Consider the following 8,040-nt stretch of genomic DNA (forward strand, 5'->3'; position numbering starts at 1 on the left):
CGACTGGTTTTAATTGAATTCGAGTTAAATCCACATTCAAGTTGCAGTAAATGCTTTATTGCTAATTGATCGGGAATGTAGCGGGTGTGTTAAATTGCCGATATTATTTGTGCACTTTGATTGTTTTTGATCAAATAATCGTAGCTTAGATAATCCATTAAAAAACACTGCTTACCATTTTAGTGTAACTTACGAGTACATTATGCATATTTTTCAGCGGCTAATTAGATATAGCCCGTAAAGACATGCAAAATCCCCTTCTTCCATTTACCATTTGGATAAAGCTCTGACTTGTAATTAAAAGCTTATTTTTCTTCAATATAAAAAATCCAGCATTTCATAAGTCAGATACTTGAGATTTATAAACCATTTACAAAACATTTAAAAAGAGAACTCCTTTGAGGTACATGCGCTCTTCTTTTACACTAAAAGACGGAATAAAAACGTCTACTAAAGGCATGCATAAATTATTGGTTCTATAAGAGCCAATTCTCTAAAGAAACTCTAAACCATTACGACGCAACACAAAACGCCTTAATAACTTTCCGAGTTATCGACAAAATCGCAAAGAAGCATCTTAATAACGCCAGGATAGATATCCTATAGTATTATCGCATAAATCAAGGTGCCCGATGATTAATACGATCCTAGATGAGAGAGTGCGTTGTCGTTATAACGGGCGATGTAATTAAATTGAGCTTCCGTGTACTGAGGTGCTGTGACCGGTCCGAAAAGCCATAGTAAAGTAGGGACAGTATTGAAATACAAGATGTTGAGTTGATCATACTGAAACACAGACCTTGTAAGCTCTGGATTTTGAGGGTAAAAGAGACCGCATCTTTATAAATAGGTACTTGCATGTTACAAAATAAGCAATGACGATTATATAGGTAGCCTCATTAATGGTAACACATCAAGTTTGCTGATAAAAGTCGTATTCTGAATATAAAAAATCGCGCTAGTGTTATTGTGTAATTTTAAGTTTTATTATTATATGTAACGATTTTATATGTAAAAAATAAAGTATTGATAAAATCCAACAAGCCATCATAATAGTAGAACAAATATTCGTAACAATATCACCAGTAGCTTCATTTCCAAAAGCTTTAAGAACTCTTTTAATGAGTGAAGTAGAACTGAGCAGAATATTTACCAAAAATTGACTGCATACGGCCAATACCAAAAGTTTTGTATCTAAGTCATATTACTGAACGCACTTTTACTATGATAGTACTCAGTGATGCACTTAGTAACAGGCGGGAAAATTGAGATTTAGAATCTGACGGAATTATCCCTGGCTGACGTCGGTCTAGCCTTGAGACCGTGGGTGGGCAAGACTCAAGGTACTCAGTTTACGATTGAAGTTGAGCACATTTTGAAACACGTAGGTACTCGTAGTTCGGAAAAACTAACCATTTACCTACCTGAAAGATAAAGCTTTTGTGATTCTGTTAAAGCGAAAACTTTGACAATAAAAAAATTACCTGAATGGATGAATACAATATCGACATGACATTTCTACTTTGTCAAAATATCCAAGATTTTTATACACTGTACCTACACTAACGTCTAACACACTTAGTCTTGTGATATAAGTAATAGGTAGATAATTTATGTAAAACTCATATGCCTACTTATACTTATCTTATCAAAAAATGTACACCCGTTTTATTCACTCGTTCTGCTAACCAGTGCCGAAAATCCTGAGTACATGACGAAAAACTCGCTCCTACATGTAAGTAAACCTTTTGGTCTTTAACTCTCTATACCGTTACATTCTTTGATTACTTACAACTGCACCTAAAATTAAGAATTTCGGATAATTATTGATAATTTTATTTTCTTTCACATACATTACCTCTTTTGGGTTATTCCACTTTGTTCACCTGGGTGATATCACCTGGGTGGATTCGACTAAAGCGTTCGCTTTTGTTCACCTAGGAATTAATTCACCCACGATTTTGTATCTGTTCATCTGTTCTGAACAAAGGCGACCGCTAGTCGACTCATTTCACTAGGAAAATGAAGCTGAGTGAAATTGTTCCGAGGTGAAAAGAGGACACTAAAAATTCCACTTTGTTCATGCGGGTGATAGCACCCAGGAGTACAAAGTGGAATAATCCCCTCGATTTTGATATGAAGGAAACAATGAGTTATTATTGCAATTATATCATCATGACTGATGACCATTAATTACGTTAATACAGTAAGACAATAAAGTTAATCCTGGCTTTCTTTTAATACCGATCAGATAAATGGAACAGCTTTTATTTCACTTCCGAGTATCACACAATGTTGCCAGGCCACACGTCACGAGGGTGTGTTGAGTAATGTGTCCAACCATTCTTATTTTTATAGAAAACAACGCATCAAACTTAACACTACACATAATATTAGTCTAATATCAGTTTTATCAATATTTCACTTGACATCTGCTAGAATCCAGGAATAAAACTATTCAAAATACTTATTTGGTTGCAATGCTCTCTTTCCTGAACATTGTAATCCGGGCCTTGCAAGGCGAAAGTGAATAGGCACTTACAGGGGCATATATGTATGTAGCATCCTAGACTGCATCTCACTTAACACCAGGTGCGATTGCAATCAAATACCTGCTATGTTATACATAAAAAAACGTTAGTCCTATCCCTAATGGATGTTGTCTCTGGCTGAAAACTTTTCCTAATTAGATACTTTAGGCTATGCGCGCACGGGTGACCTTTTAGTCACCGTGACAGTATTGTCTTTCTCATTTTTATTCTTTTATAAAGAAAAAAAAGATAACGTAGTACTTATTCTTATAATACTAGTATATGGAGAGACATACTGTCACGGTGACAAAAGTCACTGGTGCGCGCGCGCCTTAACTCCTAGTTCTAGCCTCATTCTGATATTTATTTAGTTGTCTTCAATATCCCAACTAAACTTGGAAACACTACTATCAAGTCATGTTTGAATTGATTGTCTCGAAACTATAATTAATGAAACATTATGTCAGTGGAGTACTTTTTTTACCTAAACACAGGGCGGTTGCTTGCAACAATGGAACACCCTGCGTTTCACAACAATGTTGTGGTTTTACAACAATGTTGCAAAGTGTAAAAACTTCGATATACTAAGGAAAGTTTGTGCCTCGCTGAAATTGGTTTAAGTAGTGTTTCATGTTCTTTTACACACTTGATAGCAAATAACGTTAATTAACGTACTGTAGAAATTGTAACACTTTTTCATGGTTAATTTAATTTATAAATACCGGTGTTTGTTTTAGGATTCCGTACCCAAAAGGTAAACATGGGATCCTTATTCATTCATTACTAAGTTTTTATTTATATTCCAAGTGATCGGGAAATACCCAAAATCGACCATCTTACTTTACTTTAACAGTAACTATAACAATAACCGGTGTTTTTAGTATGGAGTTTGACAGATTTTTGACGTTTGTTAAAGTCAAAGTTAGATGGTGCAACAGCTCAGCCTAAAAGTCTAGTCTATCCAACAAAGAGATCCTATGCGACAGTGACATAAAATGAGTCAATTATAATTTGGTGGTCAATTTAACATCATGGTTTACTTTCTACATAATGGTGCGTGACAAGAAACAAAAACAATAGAGTTTGTAGTATACAGCTACTAACTCAATGCAGTTAAAGCGCAGCAAGAATTGCCATTGGCTATTTCATTTGATAACATGCATATAAATTCCAAAATAACTTTAATGGCATCAAAATTCGTGCGCACTATTGCATGACTGGTTGGTTATTAACATTTCAAACGTAGGGAGATCTTATCAGGGCATGCTTTAACAAACTGAATGACAGAGACAACTTTCAGTAATAATGTTGTTTTGGATAACGTTGGAGAAATGCCTACTGCGTTAAATAGTTTCAAGTGCTTATTAAATTTTGAGTTTCTTAACTTTTTATTAATACAAATATTGTGAAATTAAAAGAATCAATTGCCTCAGGTGAGGAACGAACCTATGATCTTTATTTTTTCAGGAGACCACTCAGACAAAGACAGTTTGAGGTGTATCTCAGATGAAAAAATCCTCATACCTATTTTTCGTTCGTTTCAACCAAAAATGTCATCCACTGCTGGACAAAGGCCTCCTCCAAGGATTTCAAAAACGACCGGTCCTACATACCTATTTTTATTTAAACTAGTTCCATTTAGAAAACTAATGCTATACCTACTTTTTACTATTTCCTTTTTTGAGACGGAAAATTGTAACGCGTTTATAATTCAACAAAAGAAAGACCGTAATGCTACATCAAAACCTACATCTTTCGTAAACTAGGGCTTAACTCTAGTGAGCTTCAAACTTTGATCAACTAGTTCTGTCTCACTCAAATCCGTCTACTGAAGGAAAGAGAAAGAAGGCCCAAAGTTGGATGCGGCCCAGAATTGAGGCTCTAAACGATAAATAACTCTGTGAATGCGGCACACACGCTCCGGCGCACAGTGGGTATTACATTATGAAGTGCAAAATCTAGGAATTATTTATTTGTATGCAATTTCGTTTTTGGCACAAATATACAATAATAAAATGTTATCTTCGAAACAAAATATTATTATGTGTTATTTACTGTTTATTTTGTTTGAGATATTAGTCAAACAGTTTAGAAGTTGAACACTTGGATTATTATAAATGGAAAGATATTTTACAACTTTCTACTGTCAAGCATCACAACTGACAAAAAAATGCTGGCTGGTGATTTAAAAAAATAACTTATGTATTCATTAAACCGTTTGTGAATTCATTTTCACAGTATGAAATTTTACAGGAGCAGAGAATTTGTCCAATTATGTATAGCTTAGCACACTGAGACTTTTCCCATCTAACTAGGCCACTAGGCGCACTGTGCGGCGTTAAGCTCGACTTAGGTGGTCTGTGGCAGTCACGTTTGTTGTATTTCACGAGGTTAATTTTAAAATTAGCATCACTAAACAAATTGCTGTAAATTGTTTGCACTCCATCTCCGACAAAAGCGAGCTAATGTAAACAATATGAAAAGAAGTCGCGATTGTGCGAACCGAACACAAACAAGCGAAGAAACAAAATTGGAATGCTCAACTCTACTATGGTTATTGATTTTTTTTTATTGCATATAATTTCGCACTACGGTAATAATGATAGTTATTTCTAAGCCTTTATACATTATCGGCTGTTTTAATATTCGATTCATGGTTACTGCTATGATAGGTTGTAGTGTAATGATAATGTACAAACCCATCTAAAACTTAAAAAAACAAAGAAACTACCTTAATTCGGTTATATTCCTGTAGTCATTTATTTATGTACCTATACTCGTACATAATACTTCAGCTTACAATGATTAGAGCTACAGATATTATGTTAGGTCTAGACTCGAGTAATTCAAGTTAAATAAGCTAGCTCTCTGTAGGGGTGTAGTAAATCGTAGTTTCAATTACAGTGTGCCTACCATGAGTTTACGTTAGGTGAGTTCGCTAGCGAATACGTCAAAAAATTCTATGAAGGTCATATTTCTTGAAAGTAGCCACTAGGGGCGCTGCACAATATGTCATACATTTAAATGTCATTTTTTTACGCAGTCGCTAGCGAGCACACTCATGGTAGGCACACAGAAGTCATTTACTTACCTGTCAACTTCTTACTGCTGTAGCGAAGAACACCTGCAAAACAAAAAAACAAATTAAGTGTGGACAATGATTATTATTTACATTTAAACTTATTATTATTAAGCAAATATAAGAAGGTTTATTATTGCTATTATAAATATTAAACTAGTTTATTAGTGATGATGTTAAAGCTCCACCAAAAGACCAGCGATATCTTTTATACCATCAGCCTAATGAAGTCGTTACGGACATTTAAATGTATATTTTAAAAAGTAAAGCCCGGTGCTCATTACTGGGTACTTCATTATCTTTTGACATTTTCCATATTCAATATATGGAAATATTTGCTTCAGTAGTGGACCACACAGCGTTGAAGTTTGCAGGGTTGTCAACTTAGACATTTAGCTATTGAACTTAACTAAAAGCCCTGCTTAAATTGGCTGAATACAACATTAATATTAAGCACTTTCTCTGTATCTTGGTCCATGCATGATAGATTTTACTATAACTCCCATGACTAAAAATTGGTATCACAATAGTAATTGTTTTAAGACGCAAGCAAATGTATATTTTGACGGCACTCCAACGTTCGCTTCCCATTTAATAATTTATTACAAACATTAAATTAGTATGCTGCTGAACCAAAAAAAAAATCAAAGTTTGTATAGATCAATAATTACTGTCCAATGTTTAACAAAATTTTAATTGATTACATTTTGGCAAATATTGCTTCTGAGTTTAGCACATAGTTTAATGTGGTAGAGCGCTGTGGAAACAGTTAATTTGGTTAAAGTTTTGATATTGCATGTCATTGGTTTGCAAGTATTTGGCATCCCTAACACTCAGCAGCTCAGTGATTCGTTTGCATATTTCCTGCATTACAGGCATGTCTTTTGTCAATATTGTCTTCGTCACTGGGAAAATGACTGGCTGAGGACTTACTACTTGCAATAAAAAATGCAAATCAACTGGTGCTTTTTACGTTTTGTTTGGTTTTAATGACAAAAACAGCCGCCCTGATTACACCGAAATGGAAAATATTTAACATTTTCGTTTTATTTTTGTATTACTGCTCGAATATACACCAGTGTAATTTAATAACCAAGGAATTTTTTATACGTTATTCAAGGCAAAAATTTTTAGGATATTTCCACAGAAAAAGAGTTAATATAAAATGTGGGTTCATGAAAAAAGTTTTAAGCCCACTGCCCAATGTTAGCAAGCAAAATTAACGCTTTAGTGCAGGTATAAAAAAATCTGCATTTTTTAAAAACTGTACCTAATCTTTTTTGCTTTAGTTAAATGTAGAAGATGCTCAATATTTTATTTAGAAGCTCAACGTAAATGTCCATAAAGCAGTAAAAAGATACAGTAGGCTCATTCTTAATCAATTTCCGAGGACTTGCATAATAACGTAATGTTTTTGTTGAAAATATGTTGATTCTTGGCAGAAAAAGGTCTACCTTTTACATGCCGAATTACAGCTTTTTTCAGCTATTTAATACAGTCAGCAGCGTCAAATAATTCGTGATACCCAAAGTAGCCAAAAAGTTCGCAACACGTCTTTGATACATTTGTAATAGGTTTGTGTTGTCAATTTTGTGTATCACGAACTACCCAAGTAACACGCAATCTGTATATTCACTGAAGTTAAGATTGATTTACGTTTTAAAGNTTGGTAAGTTCGTTTGATCATTCAATTATAAGTGGAAAAAAGATATTTCACAACTACTGTCAAGCATCACAACTGACAACAAAATGCTGGCCATGTGATTTAAAAAAATAACAAACGAATAGACAGTTTGACAACATACCCCAATAATTCAAAACCACAACTTTTTTAAAAAGACCCTTCATATTGGTCTTAAAAACTTAATTAATTTTAAATTACCTGTTAATTACGAAAATGTTCGCATTGTAATTGAAAAAAGTAGTTTAATTGAGTTGACAAAATAGTGACGTCACTTGCTTGTAGTGCCATACAAAATCTATGGGAGAGTTTCGTTTTGACAGTTTTAAAAAGTACGTCCATTGACTGGTGGTGTCAACATGTCTATTCATTAAACCGTTTGTGAATTCATTTTAACAGTATGAAATTTTGCAGGGGGAGATAATTTGTCCAATTATGTATAGCTTAGCACACCGAGACTTTTCCCATCTAACTAGGCCACTTGGCGCACTGTGCGGCGTTAAGCTCGACTTAGGTGGTCTGTGGCAGTCACGTTTGTTGTATTTCACGAGGTTAATTTTAAAATTAGCATCAGTAAACAAATTGCTGTAAATTGTTTGCACTCCATCTCCGACAAAAGCGAGCTAATGTAAACAATATGAAAAGAAGTCGCGATTGTGCGAACCGAACACAAACAAGCGAAGAAATTAAATTGGAAACTGCTCAACTCTACCATGGTTATTGTTTTTGTATTCTATATAATTTCGCAC

Source organism: Ostrinia furnacalis, unplaced genomic scaffold (assembly GCF_004193835.3).
Source record: "Ostrinia furnacalis isolate ACB-3 unplaced genomic scaffold, ASM419383v2 OfSCF1917, whole genome shotgun sequence".
NCBI lineage: Eukaryota > Metazoa > Arthropoda > Insecta > Lepidoptera > Crambidae > Ostrinia > Ostrinia furnacalis.